We start from the raw sequence: 24397 nt of genomic DNA on the forward strand, positions 1-24397 counted from the left end.
ATATCTGACAGACCGTCACTCTCCCCACCTTGAAGGTCATATTAAAATTACCCTTCCTCCAAGTAGCCTTCCCCATTTAAGCCCTCATTTCCACTCCTCCCACTGTTTCTTCTGTCTCACCTTTGCATTTCTATTTGTACCCTTTATTCACCCAGTGCTGAGCCCCACAGCACTTATGTTCAAAACTGTATTTTATTTTAATGTCTGGCACATTCTCTAGACTGTAACCTCCTTGTGGCCAGGGAACATGTCTACCATGTCTACATGTCTGCAATAAAATTCAAAAAGTACAGTAGATTAATTGATTAAGAAGGTTTTGTAAAGGGCAAACTTGCCCCAATCACAAAAGAATGGTTTCGAGCCTTCTGCCACTCCATTTACCAGAAACACAGAATAAACTTGTCCCATTCCTCTCTCAAAGCCAGGCTTATGCCCAGAGTTGCAGTCAAACTGATAACGATCCTTAAAACAAGATTCTTAGATTTGCAAAGTGCTTCCCAATCACTTTTCTTGCTTATCTTTTGAAAAAATAATGGAGAAGAAATGAGTTTTATCTCCATTTTACAGATGAGGGACTTGACTTCTAAGATTGTTAAGGAGTTTGCTGAGAGCTAGAAGGCCAAAATAAATGCAGGCTAAGATTAGAACCCACTTTTTCCTATTTTCATATTGGACTGAAAGCTCTTTGAAGTAATAATCTTGTCATATCTTTCCTATGGAGTAGCATAGTGCTAAGTCTTCAGTTACTCCAATACTTTTGGCCTAACATTTACCCTCAAGAAAAGCTTCTTCTCCTTTATTGTGTGGTACTGACAATTTATATACACCTCAAAAGTTAACTCTAGCTTTTAAATCAGGCATCAACTATTCCCAAAGGCAGTGCATTTACTGATCCACATTTTGCAAAAAAAAACCAAACCAAAAACATTTTAAGCTATAAACCTATTAAAAGTGCAATGCAATCATTATATCCCTTCTACCATAAAGTTTAGTAATCCACTGAGAGGCTTTTCATCAGGTTCTCCCCAAGATGTCCACGTCCAAACCTCCTGCAATTATCCTTCTGCTAGTCATGGCTTACTGGTTGATTTTAATCATGAAACAATGGAATCCTCTTCAGAGAATAACTGTTAACATGAAACTGCTAAGCCATGAAATGTTCAGCCCGGCTTGGCAAAATGACTATTTGCTTAAAATTCCTCAAAATAATAGCTTCCTTAATAAATAGAGGTACGATAATAGCTTACTGAAAAAAAGACTCTGTAGTTGATGGGGAACCATCTAGATAATGAAAAATTTCCCAGCATGATGAGGTGTGCGGAAATTGTGATTCCATTATGCATAGATTGGTAACCACACACATGTTAAAGGGTTAATTAAAATATGAGCTGGAGGGAGGTATGGAATTATAGAGAATTGACACAGGGGATGGTTATGCAGCTTGAAATTTGAATAGGGAAGTGCCATCCAAAATATACAATAATTTGAATTACTCTCAGACCTGAAAGGGATAGAACAGGTGTTAGCAGATGCCAGCATCCATCACTGAGTGTGACCTTCTTGGAATAACAACCTCTGGCCATGGCTTGATCCACAGAATACTGACTCAAAGGACTACTTGAGGCTCCAGGTCACTATCCGGAGCCCCAAATCCTCTCCCCCTTTGGCAGTCCTCTGAGTGGCAATACCAAATTACCTATCCATCAATCAATGGTATTTATTGAGCTTTTACCATGTGCAGAGCATTGTAATAATAATAATAATAATGACGCTATTTGTTAAGCACTTACTCTATGCCAAGCACTGTTCTAAGCTCTGGGGTAGATACAAGGTAATCAGGTTGTCCTTCCTGGGGCTCACAGTCTCAATCCCCATTTTACAGATGAGGCAACTGAGACCCAGAAAAGTGAAATGACTTACCCAAGGTCATAAAGCAGACAAGTGGAGGAGCTCAGATTAGAACCCACATCCTCTGATTCCCAAGCCCTGGTCTTTCCACCAAACCACGTTGTCCTGAGCACTTGGGAGAGTACCACACAACAGAGTTAGTAAACACAATGATCACTGTTCACAGGAGCTTACAGTCCAGAGGAGGAGACCAATGTTAAAATTAATAATAATTATAATAGTGGTATTTAAGTGCTTACTATGTGCCAGGCTCTGTCCTAAGTGCTGAGGTGGGGTACAAGCAAACTGGGTTAAACACAGTCCCTGTCCCACATGGGGTTCACAGTCTAAATCCCCATTTTACAGATGAGGTAACTGAAGCCCAGAGAAGTGAAGTGACTTACCCAAGGTCACATAGCATACAAGTGGTGGAGCCAGAATTAGAACCCATGACCTCCTGACTGCCAGACCTGTACTCTTTCCACTAGGCCACGCTGCTTACAAATAGGGTAAACCGCACAAAAGAAGGTTATGTACATAATATCTGGGGGTGTGAGTGAGGATGGTGCAGGCTACAACCCACATCACCTCAGTGCTTACTACAGTGCCTGGCACATAGTAAGTACTTTACAAATACCATCATTATTACTACTATCATTATCGTGAACAGGGCAGGCTGACAGCCCACCTCCCACAACCACGGCCCCAGGTGTTAGAAAAAAATTGACACAGAATTTAAAAAAAGCCTTTTTCCCACTCTTCACAAAATATCAGAAACTTGAAAATAACTTGCAGATTTTCAAGCTGTTAGTTGACTTCACTGCAGTTTCTTTTATTACAGTTCCTTTCTCTGAGGACTTCATATGATTCGCAATCAGGGGTTTATTGCGAGGAACTGTACATAGCAAACAAAAGTCATAGTGTGTGTCGGCACTGGGAGAACTTAATGGCAGATATAAAAAAAAAAACAATGCGAAAAGTTAATGGTCCTGGTTTTGTTTTGTTTTTTCTTAATGGCAACCAGCATTCTCAGCCTTGCTTTCAAACTAGCAGCAGGCATGAGGTAGCTTCAACTTTTTCACCATTTAACACTCTAGGACTGGAAGGTAAAATGTTGGGCTTGTCCAGACATGGTCAGGGCTCTTTCAAGTGTGCCTCCCAGCTGGACCTTTCGGCTGCTGCCCAAATTGGCAAATGGCCTGTAGCTCAACCCAATTCAATCTTAGCCAGTCAGCCTGGGGTCTGAGAATGCTCCTGAAGACCCTGGGCCAATAGTAAGTCTGGGGTAGAGGGTATCCAGCGCTTAGAACAGTGCTTTGCACATAGTAAGCGCTTAACAAATGCCATTATTATTATTATTAGGGGATGAAAAACTCTGAAGTACCTCCTGGTGATGATATAGATATCGTGGCAAGCTGGAGTTCTGCAGTATATGGTTTTTTAATATTTGTTTTGTCTGCTCAGCTGCATCACTGCTAGAGTGAATTAGCCACTTAGCATTAGCCCCAGGCAGATTTGGAATAATCTATTGAAAATGTTTTGCCAAAAAATACATTCACTGCCTGCAAACAAATGTGCATCTCTTGCCCGGCAAATGCTTAAAATTTAACACAGTAGTCCAATTTTTTCCACTTCCTGCCCCCGGGTTGTAACTTTACCTCTTTCTTTGCTCTTCCATCCAGGATATCAAATTTCTGTTGGGTAACAAGGTCAGAGCCACAGCACATCCAGCACGATAATTACAGGGAATAGAACAGAAGGCCAAACCACTTCCCAGACAAGGTATTGGGTTATTCTGGAAGGATCACTACAGTGGAATCAATGATATTTATTGAGCACTTGCTACATGCAGAGCACTGTACTAAGAACTTGGAAGAGTACAATTCAACAGAGTTTTTAGACACATTCCCTGCCCGAGAGAGGCAGCAGGCCACAATGGAAAGAACATGGCCCTGGGAATCAGAGGGCCTAAGTTTATTCATTTATTCAATCGTATTTATTGAGCACTTACTGTGTGCAGAGCACTGTACTAAGCGCTTGGGAAGTACAAGTTGGCATCATATAGAGACGGTCCCTACCCAACAACGGGCTCACAGTCTAGAAGGGGGAGACAGACGACAAAACAAAACATGTGGACAGGTGTCAAGTCGTCAGAACAAATAGAAATAAAGCTACATGCACGTCATTAACAAAATAAATAGAATAGTAAATATGTACAAGTAAAATAAATACAGTAATCAATCTGTACAAACGTATATACAGGTGCTGTGGGGAGGGGAAGGAGGTAGGATGGGGGTATGGGGCTCACAGTTTTAATTCCCATTTTACAGATGAGGTAACTGAGGCACAGAGAAGTTAAGTGCCTTGCCCAAGGTCACACAGTTCTAATCCTGCCTTCGGTCACTTCTCTGCTGTATGATCTAGGGCAAGTCATTCCTTTCTGTGCCTCATTTACCTCATCTGTGAAATGGGGATTAAGACTGTGAGCCCCATGTGGAACGGGAACTGTGTCTAACATGATTAGCTTGTATCTACCCCCAGCACTTAGTACAGTGCCTGGTATATAATAAGTGCTGATCAAATACCATTAAAAAAAGACTAAAATAAAACAAAAAATATGAGCTTACAGACTAAAGGCCAAAAAGGTCCCCAAACTGATTTCTTCTCAGGAATAGCTTGGAGAAGAAATTTTGTCTGGGCTTTCTAGGCTTCCCCCTTGCCATCAGCTTCCATCCCTGGAAGAGACTTATAGCTTTTACAGAACATCTTATAGAAGTGTTTCATATCAGCAACTTGAGGACAACGATTGTGTATAATAATAATAATAATAACAATAATGATGGCATTTATTAAGCGCTCACTATGTGCCAACCACTGTTCCAAGTGCTAGGGTAGATACAAGGTAATCAAGTTGTCCCACGTGGGGCTCACAGTCATAATCCCCATTTTACAGATGAGGTAACTGAGGCACAGAGAAGTTAAGTGACTTGCCCAAAGTCACACAGCTGATAAGTGCCAGAGTTGGGATTAGAACCCACAACCTCTGACTCCCAAGCCCGGTCCCTTTCCACTAAGCCATGCCGTTCTCTCCCAATCACTGAGTACAGTGCTCTGCACACAGTAAGCATTCGATTAGTGTTATTGATTAAATGCCTGGAAATGTACTTCATTTATACCTAGGGGAGAAAAGGAAGCTTGGGAGAGCTAATATGAGGTTAATTTTAATCTAAAATCTTTTTCCATCAACTTTTCCAAGGAAAGTCTTTCAGTAGCCATGCAACATGGCTCAGAGGAAAGAGCACGAGTTCTAATCCTGCTCCCCCACTTGTCAACTGTTTGACTTTGGGCAAGTCACTTATCTTCTCTGTGCCTCAGTTACCTGATATGTAACATGGGGATTAAAACTGTGAGCCCTACGAGGGACAACCTGATTACCTTGTATCTACCCCAGTGCTTAGAACAGTGCTTGGCACATAGTAAGCGCTTAAATACAATAATAATAATAATGACTGGTTTTAGTAACTAGGCCATCTAGCCTAGGCCTTCAAAGAGTCAGTCTGTCAGTCAATCGTATTGAGAGCTTACTGTGTGCAGAGCTCTCTACCAACTGCTTGGGAGAATACAATCTAACAATATAACAGACACATTCCCTGCCCACAACAAGCTTACAGTCTAGAGGGAGAGGCAGACATTAATATTAATAAATGAAATTACAGATATGTATGTAAGTGCTGTGGTGCTGGAGCAGGGTGATGAATTTCATTCATTCAATCATATTTATTGAGTGCTTACTGTGTGCAGAACACTGTACCAAGCACTTGAGAAGTACAAGTTGGCAACATATGGAGACGGTCCCTATCCAACAGCGGGCTCACAGTCTAGAAGGGGGAGACAGAGAACAAAACATAGTAACAAAATAAAATCAATAGAATAAATATGTACAAATAAAATAAGTACAGTAATAAATACGTACAAACATATATATCTACATAAATGTAAAGGAGACAATATATATTAGTACATTGGGCTTATACAATATGTAATATAGTGTGCTTCAGTAATTGCAAAAGAAACTTATCAGGACTGAGGCAAGATGTTAAGTCTCTCAGAAGAGATTGTTACTGCTTAAGAACAACAGACTATCACGGTGGCCCCTGGACTGAGACTTTAGAAAACTTTAGGGAAAAAAAAAATCTTTACCATTGGGCCCCCCACTCCATCACTGCCTCAGTTTTCACCTTCTAATACTGATATTCTCTTTAGTTGTATGCATTTTAAAATTCTTCCATAAATACTATTTCTGCTTCAAGAGCACTTATCCTCTACAAAAGCAGGCACCTTTCAGTGTTCTTTGAAATTTCTTTCTTCCCACAGTTCCTGATCAACAACTGAATGGTATTTATTGAAAGCATACTGTGTGCAGAGACCTATTAGGTGCTTGGGAAAGTGCAATACAATGGAGTTGTTCTTAAGTCACCCTTCTCCTCCCTAAATCAACTCCGGGCATTTATTTCTTCTGATGTGTATGCTTAAAGGAAACATTTCTAATCCTTGCCATTTTTTCATAAGTTGTTCTTTGCTACATTCTAAGGAGCATTAGACTGTAAGCCCATTGTGGGCAGGGGTTTTCTCTAACGCTGTATTGTACTTTCCAAGCGGTCAATACAGTGCTCTGCTCACAGTAAGAGCTCAATAAATACAAACTGAATGAATGAATAAATCCAAAATATGCTCCATCATGTCAGGTATCGTGATACTTCTAAATGGAAAAAGTTAGAATTCTAAAAATTGTGAGCCATATTTCCCAAGGAAAGATGGTGATTCAAAATACTGTCCCAATGTCAAGTATGAAAGTTGAGTTATAAAGCATTTAAAATAGATTCACATAGGAAAAAATCCTTGATCAATTTTGTAGAACAAATTTAATAGGTTGCTTTATTTTACCAGATTTTCCTGAGATTACCAAAAATCCAGGTCTCTAACTTTTTCCACATTAATGTAATCTTCTCACTTACAATTTCTGAACCATTTGTAGTATCTCTTCAGTTAGAAATACCCTTATTTCACTACTCTGCTGTAATCCGTGGAATTATTGCCCAAAATTTCAATGCTTATTTGGAAAGCTACTCTGAATCAGTCAAAATGAATGCTGCTTGAGTTTCTCCTTTAGTGAATTCACTCAGAAAGCAGCCCCACTCTCTCCCTCTTCCAACCCCACCTTTCCATTCTGTTAATAATAATAATAACTATAGAATTTAAGCACTCACTCTGTGCCAAGCACTGTACTAAGTGTTCAGGTGGACACAAGCAAATCGGGCTGGACACAGTCCCTGTTCCACACAGGGATCACACTCTTAATTCCCATTTAACAGATGAGGTAACTGAGGCCCAGAGAAGTGAAATGACTTACCCAAAGTCACACAGCAGAGAAGTGGCGGAGCCAGAATTAGAACCCATGACCTTCTGACAGCCCATGCTCTATCCACTATGACATGCTGCTTCTCATTCACATTATCTAAACAGATTCTTTTTTTTTTTTTTTTTACATCTGCAGTGATGCTAGGCTTTGTCAAGGACTTTGCAGTGTTGTCCAATCTAGAGACCTGGTTGCTTCTGTACCTTGGAGTCCCTGCTTTCTGGAAGCTACAATGTGAGGAGGCTGGGGAAGAAAGGAAGAAAGAAGGCAGAGGTAGAGGTGGGAGGTGGTGGGGACGAAAGTCTGAGCAGTGTCCTCACAATGCCTCCTCTCCTGTACCACTGAAGCACTTCCTGCTCTCCTCTCCCCCGGTACCTATCCAGCCCTGGCCCTTGAAAGCAGAGGGTGCAGGTTGTAGAAGAAGCCAGGATGGTAGTGGCTTTAGCAGCCAGGACCTAGATAATAATCATCATCATCAATCGTATTTATTGAGCGCTTACTGTGTGCAGAGCACTGTACTATTGTGGTATTTGTTGAGCACTTACTATGTACCAAGCACTGTTCTGAGTACTGGAGGGGATACAAGGTAAACCAGGTTGCCCCAGGTGGGGCTCACAGTCTTAATCCCCATTTTACAGATGAGGGAACTGAGGTACAGAGAAGTTAAGCAACTTGCCCAAAGTCACACAAATGACAAGTGACAGAGTTGGAATTAGAACCCATGACCTCTGACTCCCAAGCCTTTGCTCTTTCCACTGAACCACGCTGTTTTACATGTAACTCAGCAGTCTTGGAGCTGTGAAAAGAATAAATCGTACAAAACAGCAGAAATAGAATAGAGTATAGGAATTAGGAGGCCCCAGTGGGACTATTGAGCCATGGGAAATGGGTAAGATAACTGAGGAGGTGGAGCTAGTAAGGTATTTCAGCAGGAAAGATGTTGCATTCTTTGTACCTTTCATGATGGTGGAACAAAATTTGATTCTCTGAAGGGGTCTAGAAATTCTTATCCTTTAATCGTATTTAAATTTTCTGAAGGCATGTTAAGTGCTATAGATTCAGCTGGAGGAAATTTTGTATTCCATTGCCATAACTATACAGACAGCTACATTGTGCTTTTATTCAAACCTTTGTTAGTAAAAGTCCTTAGAATTTTAACTATGCAATCGTTACCATGAGTAAAAGTCCTTAGAATTTTAACTATGCAATCGTTACCACGTAAATGCTTTGTTTCGGGGACTCAAGAAATTAGATGGGAAAATAAAGGGTTTTTTTAAAGGATAATGAAACTAAATTAGACTATTTTGAAAATAAGTAAAATTCAAATAATTTGTCTTAGCCAACAGATATATAGCAAAACTAAGAAGAAAAAAAACTTTTCAAAACTCCGAGTCAAATTGTGTTTACTGAAATTTTTGAATCTAATCTATATGAAGACAAAGCTATTAAAGCTCAATGTATTTTTCAATTAAGTTTTTTTTCTGTGAGAACTGGGAAGGACTTTACTATCTATACTATGTATCTAAGTTTATGGAAATCTTTCTTTTTCTCTATATATGGAAAGATGTTTCAAGCTATTGATATATATAAATATATCCATCCCGACAGAAAGATTTGTATTGGTGAGTACAGATAGGACTAAGACGCAAAATTATAAATGCAACCGTGTCATATATGAAGCACCATCTTGCTATATAATAAGGTGAAAACAGTTGTAGGGTCAGTTTGGCTGAGTGAAAATGTGTTATGGCCGAATTGAGTGCATTTACTATAGTAAAATAATGACAACTAAGAGTATAAAGTATTCAGCTACTGGTGGACCTAACACAGGAATTAGTATTTAAAAAGGTCAGTCTTGCAATATCTTTGTACCATCCACCCCTTAACTCAATCCCCACTGAGTCAGTGCTTATCATAACATGAGTTTTGTCGGGAACAGAGCTACCATGTTACGGCAGAAATCACTGCAGCCACTGAGAGGTAGGCATTTCAGTCAAGCTCAGTCACCCTTTCTGAGGCCATTATCACATCTCAACCTTTCCACAGCCAAACTTCAATCCAACCATGTGACGACTGCAATGGTGGTAATCACTTGTGACCAAGTGTTTTACCATGTTGTTTGAGATGGTGGGCAGCTGGGAGGGACTAACAATGACTTCCACTGTTCTTGAAGGAGGTTTAGAGGAAACCCCCCAATGACAGTGAAGTTGCTAAGAACCCCAGATCTGGCCCTTTGGTAGCAGGCACTTAAGATGTCACCTTTTGCCCAGGTTTGCTCTCTTTTTTTTTTTTTTGTAGGATTAACACTGGCCAGGTCAGAGAATAGCAATGTTTAGAAACAAGAGGTGACTCCGAAACAGAGTCCTAACTTGAGGGGCCCAAAACCCTGAGAATTCTGGCCCTGAGTCACTCCTAAACACACTAAGGGTGAGGAAGCATTATCCTAAAGAAAGGGCTATTACATTGGCTCAAGCTATTCCACATGTTCAGTAGGTATTCAAGTTTTGGCTGAGCTGTCAATGGATTTTCAAAAACCTGCAATGATTACTCAACCATCTCGGCATCAAACTAACTCTTTACTACTGGTTTTAAGGCATTCATTCAGTTACTCCCTCCCCCATCTAACGTCATTCTTCTCCCACTAAAACCCAGTTTGCACACATGATTCCTCTAACACCAATCCACTTACTTTACCGTTCACTATCAACTCCAGCTCATGTCTTCCTTCTTGCCTGGAACTCCTTCCTCCACAGTCTACCGCTCTACCCATTTCAAAGTCCTTTATATCTCCATCAGGAAGCCTTCCCTGGCCATCCTCATTCCCCCCTCCCAATTCTCCCTTCATTCTGCATTGCCTATGTATTTAAGCATGTATCCCTTAAGCACTTGACTATCCAACCCAACCCTGTCAAACTTAAATGCATATCCTTCTATTCCACTATTTAGGCATCTGTCTCCCCTACTAGATTCCAAACTCCATTATTAACTCCATTATATTTTACTCTTCCAGTTGCTGAATAAATACTATTGTTTGATTGATTGGAAATGATTTTTTGAAACAGTGAATCAAATTGGTGGAAAGAGGCCTATGTCTAGCCCTCTTCAGGAAAGGTAACAACTAAGAATTCCAGGTTAGGATTGTGTCCCTTCTTTAAAAATCTATAGACATGGAGACTACTCAAAACCCTGAAGTCCATATTTTGTTTTAAAACCACCATTTATAAAAGACCATTTATAGCTCCCCTGAAAGCCTACATCGACAAAGATGAAACCCTGACACAACTAGAAGAGGTAGAAGTTATCACAACAGGCAACTTAAGCACTTGTCTACAGTCAGATATGCTACATTATATATATATATATATATATATATATATATATAATATATATATATATCAATGTACACACTCCATTTACTTATCCATGTATTTATTAAGATATTTCACTTTCCCATACTCTTGCTCATACAAATTGTATCAATGCTTTTCCTTCTGCTTCCACAGTATGTATGTAATTTACATCTATCTGCCTCCCCATTATATTACAAACTCCTCAAGAGCAAGAACTGAATTACACTGCATTGCACACTGTAGGTGCTCATTAAATACTATTGAATAAATGAATCTATATGAACACTATATACATATATAAAACTCTTCATGAAAACTATATTTGCCTGTGGAGTCCACTCAGAGGGTGGAAATGGCCAAGTATGAGATGCACACTGTTGTAAAATTGAATGAAAAAATGGAAAAATCAAGGAAAACAAGGAACAAAGATTGCAAAGCCAAGGGAAGGCTGTTTGCAAAACTGAAGCTATTATTATTCAAGTCATATACTCATACCAACCTAGTTCCTAGGTAATTTTGAGGTGCAAACAGTAGAGTACTAGAAAACTGGATCAGAAGACTCACAGGATAAGAGGTTGCATTTTTTCATATCAGGAAGCCTGTGAAACCAGGGCTTCATAAGACTAAGTTAAATCATTTGCAAGCATGCGATGCCTGCAACACTGCAAATCATACACCATTGATTTTTTCAGAGGAGAAGACCTGAACACAAGTTGAATGAGGTGTATGTATAAACTAAAATCATGTGTGCAATCCTACTCTGACCTCTTCATTGTGTCCTCTTTGCCTGGATTTAAAATTTAGGTGTCAAACTTAGAAACCAATGAAAAACAAAATCTTGTTCAGGGAAACTAAACAGGACACCTCCACTGGAGTTTAATATCCACAGATATTTGAAGACCAGTACAAGTTTAAAGTGAAGCAACAATTTTCTCTTTGACACAGCGGGTGTCTGGGTCCATTACCCGTTCTTCCAGAAAAACCACATTAGACCTGATGTACTGTAGGGTAGAGGTTGGACAAGCTGTTTACTGATTAAAGAACTTCTGTCTGCTAATATTAGAATTGGGTAACTGTGACAACATGACAAGATGATGAAATGGTAGATTGCAGAGAATGAGGCTCTTTGGGTGTAGGGGGACAAAGGGCTAGATCTATACGAAAAATTTCTAACCCTTCTGAATTGTTAGATCAAAGCACAGTTTTCCTACCTTCCATTTAGCTGGTGTACACGGAGCGAGATATGGCAGTAGAAGGATGGGAATCCGATTAGGTATAACCTTTAAACAGGTAATCAGGCAGCTAGTTGGTTTTGTGGAAGGGCCCTCTCAGTATTTCAGAGCACATTTGTTTGGTTTAGACTGTGAGCCCACTGTTGGGTAGGGACTGTCTCTATATGTCGCCAACTTGTACTTCCCAAGCGCTTAGTCCAGTGCTCTGCACACAGTAAGCGCTCAATAAATACGATTGATTGATTGATTGAAACAATCAACTGGAAAAAACATTTTGCACTGAAAATATGGTGACATCAGGCTGCCACAGCGGCCTACCTCATGAAAGAGAGGCTGCTCAGTTCTACATTAACAGAAATCTAATTGCCTCTTGCCCCTGCCCCGGAAAGGAGAAAGAATTTGTTCACTGTGAAGTCTCTCAAGTTTTAGAATGTTAGGAAAGCTGTGGCTGAAACTGTGAGCTTCAAATAGCCTGATAACTCTTCTCCTCTAGCCCAAATGCCCTACTGCTCTGGTATTTGTCAATCTTGTCTTTCATATTGTTTAATTTGTGATCCTTTTATAGTACTTGTATAGCACTTACTATGTGCCAAACACTGATCTAAGCACTGGGATTTATACAAGTAAATCAGATTGGACACAGTCCCTGTCCCATATGGAGCTCACAGTCTTGATCCCCATTTTACAGATGAGGTAACTGAGGCCCAGAGAAGTGAAATGACTTGCCCAAGATCACACAGCAGACATGTGGCAGCATGGCTCAGTGGAAAGAGCACGGGCTTTGGAGTCAGAGGTCATGGGTTCAAATCCCCGCTCTGCCAATTGTTAGCTGTGTGACTTTGGGCAAGTCACTTAACTTGTCTGTGCCTCAGTTACCTCATCTGTAAAATGGGGATTAAGACTTGAGCCCCCCGAGGGACAACCTGATCACCATGTAACCTCCCCAGCGCTTAGAACAGTGCTTTGCACATAGTAAGCGCTTAATAAATGCCATTATTATTATTATTATTATTATATGGCAGGACCGGGATTAGAAGCTAGGTCCTTCTTTCTGACATCCAGGCCCACACTCTATCCATTAAGCCATGCTGCTCCTCTATTTGTTAAGCACTGATATTTGTTAAGCACTGTATGCCACAGAACTGTGCTAAACGCTGGGGTAGACACAATGTAAGCAGATTGGAGAATACCTGCTCCATCTGGGGCTCAGAGTCAAAGAAGGAGGGAAAGCATTTTATAGATGAGAAAATTGAGGGAACTTAAATGACTTATCCAAAGAAGCCAAGTCTATGGGTATATACCACATAAGCCTACAACCTGTCACCTTGGCACAATGGTCAATTTTGTTTCTTTCCCTGCTGGTGCTGTGATGTAATATACTCTGAACATTAGGATTTAGGAACTAGGAACCTCAACCTCAGATAAAGACATGCCCAGTAAACAGGCAGCTCTCTGTGACAGAGAAAAATCAGGCAAATATGTTTTGTATGCAGTATGTACAAATTTTGTACAAATATGTACACTCTTGAGACTCCTATGTTCCTAGAGATAGAAACTGAGGAAATTGGATAAAAGTTTACATCCTACAGGTAAAGATATACAGTTGGAGTATATCGTCGTATATATAACACGAATGCACAAATTAAACCCACTCTGATATGGTTTCAAGAGGAACTGGATGGGTACAGAGTGTCATATGAAAGCAGGATAATTCTGGCTAAAGAGAAGTTTGAGTAAAACTTTAGAATAGAGAAAGGACTTGGCTTCAGAACCGGGGCAGTGATTAACGAAATGAGTGACTGGTTAAATAGGCACCTATAATGGATGGGAACTAGTGGAAGTGGGGTTGGCACAGAATTGAACCTCCAGTTGACGTATTCCCACTATTATTTCTCAGTGAGCCACACGGATGTGGAAAGAGAACATATCTACCAACTCGGCTGTATTTTATTCACCCAAGCATTTAGTACAGTGCTCTGAGCACAGTAAGTGCTCAGTGAATTTCACTGATTGATGAAATGGAAGAACATTTGTAAAGTAGCCAGGGGAAATGTTGCCTTTTTTACCACCAACTTGTTGCTTGGCACTTGATACAGTATAGCTAAGTCACTTTTCTGCTAGCAAGAAAATCTACATCCAGATGATTTTGTGGAACAAGGACTGTGTCCAACTTAATTTTCTTGTTGCTTAGTGCATAATAAGCAAATAAAAGCCACAGTTGTTATAATTATTATTTTCCTAAGACACAGACATTATACCCTGTCTTAGAGTTCTGTAGTTGGAACACATCAGAAATAGAGATATTCCCTGTGTACCACAAAGCCTGAGAGGCAACATTACTTTCTAAAAATAAATAAATGAATAAATGAATAAAACTAGATCCACACCATTCCCTTCCCCCTTTTTGCCACCATTGGAGGAAAATGTAAAGTATGTTACAGTTTCCTCGCAGGTGAAATGCCAACACTTCATTCCACAGATTGCATACTAGTTTGAACAGCATGTAGGCCATGGAGAAGTTGGCAATAATGGTTTAATTTAAAATGAAAATTCATGTAAACTTCTCCACTTCCTCCAATACATTGATAGAAGTAGTCAGGGCAGGTACAGTCCTGAATAATTTCGAACCTAATGCTTGACTGCTCATGAATTGAAATGTCATTTGTCTGCATTTTTATCCATGGGATCACCCACTGTAGCACCATATAGAATACTATTTCCCTGGTATGTGGATGAGTAGGTTATAGTAAAAAAAGGAAGTGTTTTATGGATGTCAATATACATCATTCCAATTGCTTGCCCACAACACACTAATATGCTTGTTATTTTGCCATATAAGGAAACTAGATTGGCATGGTTTGTTCTTCCCAAAGTTGCGCTAATTAGTACACAGAGTTCGGTGCTCATCTGTGTGTTTGCACATGCATTTTAAAAATCCAATTTGAATATCATAGTGTATGACTAGAAAAAAATGGTCATGTGTGCTATGGAGCTGGATACTGAGTCCTAAATGTGGATATAGGCATATATTTTACTTCATCTGAGAAATGCAGATTTAAATTGTGAGTCCCATGAGGGACATGGACTGTGTCCGACCTGATTACCTTGTATCTACCCCAGCACTTAGAACAATGCCTGGCTCATAGTACAGAGTTTAAATATTAGATTTAAAAATCCAGATTAAGACCAGACTAAAATACAAATTATGGAACTCTGGTTTCTTAAGTACCCTAACATTATTCCCCTTGATTTAACCAGTAGTGAGCTATCTTTTGTTTAATGGCCCTGATACTAATTTGACACCTGATTATTTTTTTTTTACTCCCTAGCTGCTTATGCATATATACATGTCTGTCTATCTATGAACAAAAACTTGGGACCTTTTGGAGATCAAGGAAAGACCTGTGTTAAGTACAAATTACCAAAATGGTTTCTTGTACTTTATGTTACTTCAGGACTATAAACCATGAGGCTTTTTAAAATTAAACACGTTTTATTTAATGCGACTAAATATTCCCTTTTTCTTTTTTGAAAATGCTGTTCCAAATAGAACAATGGAGTATTAAAGAGCAATATACTAAAGTAGATGGCCAGAAATTGCCCAATCCATTAAGCAACAATGTGACCAAATTAAACTGGCCATCAAGCCCTCTAGTCAGTGCTTTTATGTGTAAACACTGTGTATCCCTGCTGAAAAGCATCCAAATCATCTACTCCCTTGGCTCACTGAAATTTCTCCCCATTCGAATCATTTTCCTCAGAATCTTACACATGTTCAACTCAAAGATTTTTCAAGGAGCACATTAGTTCTCCCAAAACTCTCAAACTTTTCATATAAACACCTTACATAAAAAATATCTAGAAAAATGATAGTTAAATTGAAATGGCAATACAGCATGAACATAAAAATCGTAATGGAAAAACACTAACATTAGAAGTGACTTTAGAAAACTTCGATTATTCTGCTGTCTACTGAATTTACTGACACCTGTATTTTCATCAGCTCTTCATAGATACGTTACCTTATCTATTTAGTTACTAAGATTTAAGCCTTTAAAAACCCTGTGCTCACATCAGGGTGATCAGTTTTTAGTACTCCATGGGGTACTCTAAAAATCAAATTTGTTTCTAGTTACTCTCACAAAAAGCTATTTTGAGTGTTTCTCTCTTATTTTTATTACATTACCAGTGAAATTATCCTGCGGCTACCTATACAATCAATAGAACAATCAATTGTATTTATTGAGCGCTTACTGAACAGTACTGCCCTTCTTATTCTGAGAGGAGAAAGAATAACTGGATGTTTTTAATACATGAATTTAGGAAAATAACATCGAAAGGGAGATAATTTTCTTTTGCTTTGCTGAATAGGTTTTCTCACTATGAAAAGCATGCTTAAGTTATTTTTATTACAACAGTGTGGGTGTCTTTTTGTTGGGAAAATTTTGATGAAGAAAATCCTTATCGCGTGGTTAATTTATTTAGAAGCATCAGGTTTTTTAAGTAGAATTTATTTTTGCTCCAAATCTCCACCACTTTCTCTGTTTATTTTGCCAATTCTGTTCAAGAAATTACATTATCATATCATAAAATGAGAATTGCTTGGAATTATCACATACACTTTACACAATTCCTTTTTCCCCCCAGAGATCCACAGATATTGCTATACACAGAGCATTAAAACATTAAGAATTACAAAAGCAGAGTAATTATTTTTTATCATTTGAAAATAAAATCATTTTTTGAAAATGATAAGCTTTGTGCTACAATTGAACCTACTCAAAAATAAAACTTGTAGGGCATCATAAGTCCCCAGGATATATTTTCAAGCTGTTTTTCTATATGAACCTGACCTGAATGGCATTTTTTTATGTTTGTTCCTGTGGAGGAAGTAATATACACATTTTTCCTAAGTGTTTTCCTTTTGAACATTTTGTGACCTGAGCCAATAAAACCAATTCACCTTTTCCTTAAGACAAACCTTTTTCCCCCCACTTTCCTTTAAGCAAGAATTTAAAGGTCAGATTATCACTTCTCCAAATGAACCATACTATTTAGTTGATTTTAACTTGTCTTGCCATAATATGCTTCCACTAATTATTTCATAACTCATTTAAACAAGAGGTATTCTAGATGAGAATTCATTGAAGCAACTATTCAAGTAACCAATTACTTTTTTTAAGCACAGGGGAATTTTAATTACGAGCCTGTGTTATTTAAAAGCAGAGTGCTTCAATTTGCATCTTGAAATAGCTATTGTACTAGAAGAAAAATTATACCTATGAATAAAATACTGGTTCCAATAAATGAAAGCGGTTTGGCTTTTATTTTGGCAAAAATGAAACAAAAATGCAAATAAGATTCGAACTACAAAACCCACTAAATTGTTATCAAGAAAGCACTGAAATGGCAAAAGGAAACATAAATCCTACACCAACAATCAAGGGTCTATGGGTTTAGGCAGTAAAAGACTAAAATGTATTATTTTCAACAAAATTTAATAGAATAATATTATAAAACAATGAAAAAGGGAACAAAACAGAGTACATGTAGTAAAAGGGCTCATAGGTTATAGAAACAAATTTTTCAAAGGTTGCGTGGATTCACAGAAAGCCACAGGCTAAAGCAAAAACTCTTTTGTGGACTGTGTGGACAACCATAAAACAAATCATCATAAGCCAAACCCTTAAGTTACCTTACCTAGTTTTGCAGTAAACTCATGTAAACTAGATGTAAACTAGATGTAAAGCTCTAGCCCCATCCAGAAAATTGAAAGTGTTGCTAATACTTTCTCTGTATTTTCTAATATACATAAGCTTCCGTTATACATCACCCCATCCTCCTGGGTTTCACATTTTAGCTGAGTTTACCAATATCAATCAACCAAGAGTGTTTGGTGAGTTGATAATGGATGAAGAACAGTGTAGTAAATGCTTGGGAGAAAGAGGATGAATAAGACTTGAGCTAGAGATAAGGATCCCTGCTTCACAATTCAACAAGGAAGCACAGACCCAAACATTCATAAATAGTTGGAAAGAATGAAAGAAACAACGCTGAAGTTTTTTCTTGATAAAAGGAATATGGAATGATAGATTCATCTATTCCTCCCACTCCCATTATTTGTAAATAATTATATTGACCTTTAGCATAAAGGGCAGGACCTGTGTCTTTCTTTTCCTAGTATACCTTCCAAATACTACAATACTCTGCTTGGGACAGGTGCTCAGTAAATAACAAATAATGATAGGAGATGAATGTGTAAGCTAAGAAAAGCCAAGGATATGCATAAATGCTAAGGATGATTGTTGGTTGGAGGCCATCTGGGCAGGTGGCCTAGAGAAGGAGTGTGGCTTAATGGAGAAAGCACAGCCCTGGGAGTCAAAAGACCTGGGGTCCAAACTCTACTCTGCCTCCTGGCTGTGGTGTGACCTTGAGTAAGTCACTTAACTTCTCTGTGCATCAGTTACCTCATCTGTAAAATGGGGATTAAGACTGGACTGGACTTTGACTGTGAGCTCAATGTGGAACAAGGACTGTGCCTAACCTGATTAGCTTGTATCTTCCCAGTGCTTAGTCATAATAATAATGGCATTTGTTAAGCGCTTACTATGTGCAGAGCACTGTTCTAAGCGCTGGGGGGAGATACAAGGTGATCAAGCTGTCCCACGTGGGGCTCACAGTCTTAATCCCCATTTTACAGATGAGGTAACTGAGGCTCAGAGAAGTTAAGTGACTTGCCCAAGGTCACACAGCAGACATGTGGCAGAGCTGGGATTCGAACCCATGACCTCTGGCTCCAAAGCCCGTGCTCTTTCCACTGACCAATGCTTAGTACAGTGTCTGGTACAGTATGAGCTTACCAAATGCGAAAAGATCCAAAAGTGGATCTTAATCAAGAAATGTCTCCAGAAGGAGGATTTTCAAGAAAGTTTGAAGATAAAAGACCTCAAGGGAAGTTTCAGGTGAGAGGAATGACAATAGCAAGATATTAGTGATGGGAGAATGCCTCCCCTCTAGACTTGTAAACTCACCGTGGGCAGGGAGTGTTGTCCCTCTATTGTTATACTGTACTCTCCCAAGTACTTAGTACGGGGCTCTGCACACAGTAAGTGCTCAATAAACATGATTAAATGAATGAATGAATTGTGAAAAAGGCACATTGAGTAGGTTAGCTAGGCAGGACTAAAAAATGTGAACTGGGGTGTAGTCTCCACAAACAACCATTCCCTTGGAGAATTTATTTGCTCCCACAGCTTCAACCACCATCCTTATGTTTCTGAGTCACAAATGTAAAGCTTCAGTACTGACCTTTCGCAAATGCAGTCTTGCATTTCTTCCTGTCTTCAGGACATCTCTACATGGCTGTTCTGCCAACACCTCAAAAACCAGAATTCTTCTTATTTCCAACCAAACCCTATCCTCCTCATGACTTCCCTATCACTGTAGGCTAGCACCACTATCCTCCCCCTCTCACAAGCCTGTAAACCTGGGTTTATCCTAGACTCATCTCTCATTCAACCCACATATTCACTCTGTCACCAATTGTGGCCTAGTGGATAGCACACAAGCCTGGAAGTCAGAAGGACCTGGGTTCTAATTTTAATTCTGCAGTCAGCTGTGTGACCTTGGGCAAGTCACTTACCTTCTCTGGGCCTCAGTTACCTCATCTGCAAAATGGGGATTAAGACTGTGAGCCCCATGTGGGACAGGGACTACTGAGTAACTTGTACCTACTGTACTGCTTAGTACAGTACCTGGCACATGGTAAGCACTTAAATTCTATTTAAAAAATAAAAAAACAAAAAGCAACCTTCACAACCTTTATAAAATTCACCACTTCCTCTCCATACAAACTAATACCACACTAATGGAAACACTTATATCCCAACTTGGCTACTGTATCAACCTCCTCTCTGAGCTTCCAGGCCCGTGTCTCACTCAATTCCATTTCACACTCCTGGATCATTGTTATAAATATCCAATTAATACATATCTCCCCACCCCTCAAAACTCACCAAGGTCTGCTCATCAACACACCCAACAGCTTTGAGGCAATCATCTCTCTTCCTCTACTTAACCTCACTGATTTAGTACAAACCAACCTTCATACTCCCCTAACACCAATCCATTCTCTGTAGCTCATTGTTGTCTGCCCCATCACCGAACACTTGCCCAGGTTCTCCCTCACGTCTGGAACTTTCTCACCTGTCACATATGATAGTCCACTACTCTCCCCATCTTCAAAAGCCTCTTAAAATCACATCTCCTCCAAGGCTTATTCAGACTAAGCCTTTGATTTCCCCTATCTGCACTCCCTTTTACATTAGCTGTGAAATTGGTTGTGTATCCCTTAAGCCCTTTCAGTACAGTTCTTATGTAAATATTCTTAAGCTTTATCATTTTCCCTATCCTTTATCTATTTTAGTGTTTCTCTGTAGACTACAAGCTCTTTTTAGGTAGGAATCATTTATTCATTCTTTCATTCAATCATATTTATTGAGCACTAACTGTGTGCAGAGCACTGTACTAGGTGCTTGGGAAGAACATGTTGGCAACATACAGAGACGGTCCCTACCCACAAATGGGCTCACAGTCTAGAACGGAGAGACAGACAACAAAACAAAACATGTAGACAGTTGTCAAAGTCATCAGAACAAATATAATTAAATCTGTATGCACATCATTAACAAAATAAATAGAATAGTAAATATGTACAAGTAAAATAAACAGAGTAATAAATCTTTACAAATATATATACAAGTGCTGTGGGTGGGGAAGGAGGTAGGGTGGGGGGGATGGGGAGTAGTAGAGGAAAAAGGGGGCTCAGTCTGGGAAGGCCTCTTGGAGGAGGTGAGCTCTCTGTAGGGTTTTGAAGGGAGGAAGAGAGCTAGCTTGGCGGATGCGTGGAGGGAAGGCATTCCAGGCCAGGGGAAGGACGTGGGCCAGAGGTTGACGGTGGGACAGGCGAGAGCGAGGTACAGTGAGGAGGTTAGTGGCAGAGGAGCTGAGGGTGTGGGCTGGGCTGTAGAAGGAGAGAAGGGAGGTGAGGTAGGAGGGGGCAAGGTGATGGACAGCCTTGAAGGCAAGAGTGAGGATTTTTTGCTTGATGCGTAGGTTGACAGGCAGCCACTGGAGATTTTTGAGGAGGGGAGTAACATGCCCAGAGCATTTCTGCACAAAGATGATCTGGGCAGCAGAGTGAAGTATAGACTGAAGTGGGGAGAGACAGGAGGATGGGAAATCAGAGAGGAGGCTGACACAATAATCCAGTCGGGATAGGATGAGAGATTGAACCAGCAAGGTAGCAGTTTGGAAAGGGCAGATCTTGGCGATGCTGTGGAGGTGAGATCGGCAGGTTTTGGTGATGGATTGGATGTGTGGGGTGAATGAGAGAGCACAGTCAAGGATGACACCAATGTTGCGGGCTTGTGAGACTGGAAGGATGGTAGTGCCATCTACAGTGACAGGAAAGTCAGGGAGAGGGCAGGGTTTGGGAGGGAAGATAAGGAGTTCAGTCTTGGACATACTGAGTTTTAGATGGCAGGCGGACATCCAGATGGAGATGACCTGAAGGCAGGAGGAGACCCGAGCCTGAAGGGAGGGAGAGAGAGCAGGGACAGAGATGTAGATTTGGGTGTCATCAGTGTAGAGGTGATAGTTGAAGCCATGGGAATGAATGAGTTCACCAAGGAAGTGAGTATAGATAGAGAACAGAAGGGGACCAAGAACTGACCCTTGAGGAACCCCTACAGTAAGGGGATGGGAGGAGGAGGAGGAGGAGCCCGCAAAGGAGACTGAGAATGAATCACATCCCGCAACTCTGTTACACTTTCCAAAGGACTTGGTTCAGTGCTCTCCACACAGTATGTGCTCAATAAATAATAATAGTAATGATAGCATTTATTAAGCGCTTACTATGTGAAAAGCGTTGTTCTAAGCACTGGGGAGGTTACAAGGTGATCAGGTTGCCCCACAGGAGGTTTACAGTCTGAATCCCCATTTTACAGATGAGGTAACTGAGGCCCAGAGAAGTTAAGTGACTTGCCCAAAATCACACAGCTGACAATTGGTGGAGCTGGGATTTGAACCCATGACCTCTGACTCCAAAGCCCATGCTCTTTCCACTGAGCCACATTTGTTGATAAAGCAATATCTCACTGATCACCAATAAACCCAGCCCACACACTTTACTCCTCTAACATCAACCTTTTTACTGTACTTTGATCTCAGCGCTGACCCCTCACCCAAATCCTCTCTCTGGTCTGGAACTCCACTTGATATCCAAAAGACTACCACTCTCCTCACCTTCAAAGTCATCCTAAAAATCACATTTACTCCAAGGGGCCTTCCCAACTAAGTGCTCATTTCCCCTACTCTCTCTACCTTCTGCATAGCCTATACACATGGATCTGTACCATTGAGCACCTGATATTAACTGCACCCTCAGACGCATTTCTCCTATCTCTGATTTATTGTAATGTCTGTCTCCCCTCTAGGCTGTAAGCTTCTAGTGGACAGGGATCATGTTAATAACAAAGGGGAATGTGGCTCTTTGGAAATACACAAGGAGCGGTATTGCTTCCTGTTACCCAGAAATGAATGATAACCTCCCTACTTTCTAAAATACCTCCCTTTGTTTCACCAGTTAAATGCCCCGAGTGAATACAACATTTTGCACAATGCCAAAACAGAAGTGAAACACCAAAAAGAATTAATGAATTTTCTCCTATTGTTCTCAAAGGAAACCTCCGAGTGTCATATTTAGGGTTGCAGCAAAAAAAAAAAAAAAAAAAAATTATCAGGTTTAGAGAGGCTGTGGGCAAAATCCAGATCAGTGGAAATGACTGTCTCTGGATAATGTCTATAGTCATAGGCCTAACATTGACCAGAAATATTAAAAGTGAGTAGCCATTGAATTAAGGTGATAGGTGAAAGGACAGCTCTTATTTGCCTTCCCTATTCTTTTTCCTACTTCATCTTCATCAGCAGCTGAAGAGTCACTGAGAAATTCCTGAGAAAAGCTAATGTACAACTTGGTAAGTTTTAATGCATAAAATGTTCCCACTGACTAAGGGCTAATTTTAATTGACATATTTTCCTCTGTCAGAACCTTAAGAAGTGATTCCAACTATGAATTAAGAGGGCACCTTTAGTACACTGAACAGTTTGCTCTACACTAAGTTGAGTTTAACTTTATTTTTTCTTGAAGACCGGTCTCCTGACTGCCATAGCTTTAAAGATGATGAAATCAGTGGAGTACTCTATTCCAGGAAAGATATATGCTCACTGTGAATTCCTGCCATTTGGCAATCTTAACTTCTTGAGACATAACACTGATTTATGCTACCTAACAACATCATAGTAAGGGTTTAAAATAATACAAATGACCCTATTGATGCTAAATGATACAACCTACAATTATCTTGTAACTCAGTAACTATTTTATTCATCTTTGTTCAGAATACTAAATCTCTAGCCACGTATTTCAATATGTTGAAGGAACGCAATTCTTAATTGATTTCACCCAAGAAACAAAACAGAAAACAAAAATAAATCCAGATTTCTAGAAGCATGACTGCAAATCTTTTCCACTGAAGGAAATTCCCATGGAACGTTAACATGCTATTTTGTGAAAACATGAAAAAGAGCCCAGAAATTTCTATTCTGTCAAGATGCTGAATTATAATCTATCCATTTATTTATAGACCCTACACTTGTGGGCAGAGAATGTGTCTACCTACTCAGTTATATTGTATCCTTCCAAGCACTTTAGTATGCACATGGAAAGCGATCAATAAATGCCACTGATTGACCATGGCATGAATTCTTAAATTTCAGTAATTCATTCAATCGTATTTATTGAGCACTTACTGTGTGGAGAGCACTGTACTAAATGCTTATCATCATCATCATGGTACTCGTTAAGAGTTTGCTATGTTTCAAGCATTCATTCATTCCATTGTGCTGCTATTCATACAAGGAAATCAGGGCAGACACAGTCCCTGTCCCAGATGGGCTTAGTAGGGAAAATAGCTATTAAATCCGCATTTTACAACTGCGGTCAGCTGAATCATAAAGAAGTTAGGTGACTTGTCCAAGGTCATATAGCAGACAAGTAGCAGAACTGGGATTAGAGCCCAGACACCCAGGCCTGTGCTCTTTCCAACTGAGCATACTATATCTCAGTAGTTATGCTTAAAAAAAATTAATTGGTGGATGTATTTGCCATTTCATTTCAGGCAACCATATTCCTTCTTTGTGATCCTGAAGGCATATTGCTTAGTTTACCACTAGATCAGACAAGTATCCTTCTGTGCACACTATCCATGTTTCACTGTTAAGAGATATACTTGGTGATCATAGCCCAGTTTGGCTTCCAGTTTGGCTAGTCTACTGACTCCTTCCTTCCCATTATACTAAGTTTCCAGGGCCTCTTCTCTCCTCCATCAGATAGTTGATTTTATATTTGATACATTTCCCAATATGCATTACTGGAGAGTCTAAATACACAC

At 39.8% G+C, this 24397-nt stretch overlaps 1 protein-coding gene across 1 annotated transcript in view; it reads right to left on the reverse strand.

The window, feature by feature from the left end:
- DCC (DCC netrin 1 receptor) overlaps positions 1-24397 on the reverse strand; it is a 1045544-nt gene that overhangs the window by 628557 nt on the left and 392590 nt on the right. The gene's annotated exons all lie outside the window — the stretch shown is intronic.

This window comes from Tachyglossus aculeatus, chromosome 3, assembly GCF_015852505.1.
Source record: "Tachyglossus aculeatus isolate mTacAcu1 chromosome 3, mTacAcu1.pri, whole genome shotgun sequence".
Classification (NCBI taxonomy): Eukaryota; Metazoa; Chordata; class Mammalia; order Monotremata; family Tachyglossidae; genus Tachyglossus; species Tachyglossus aculeatus.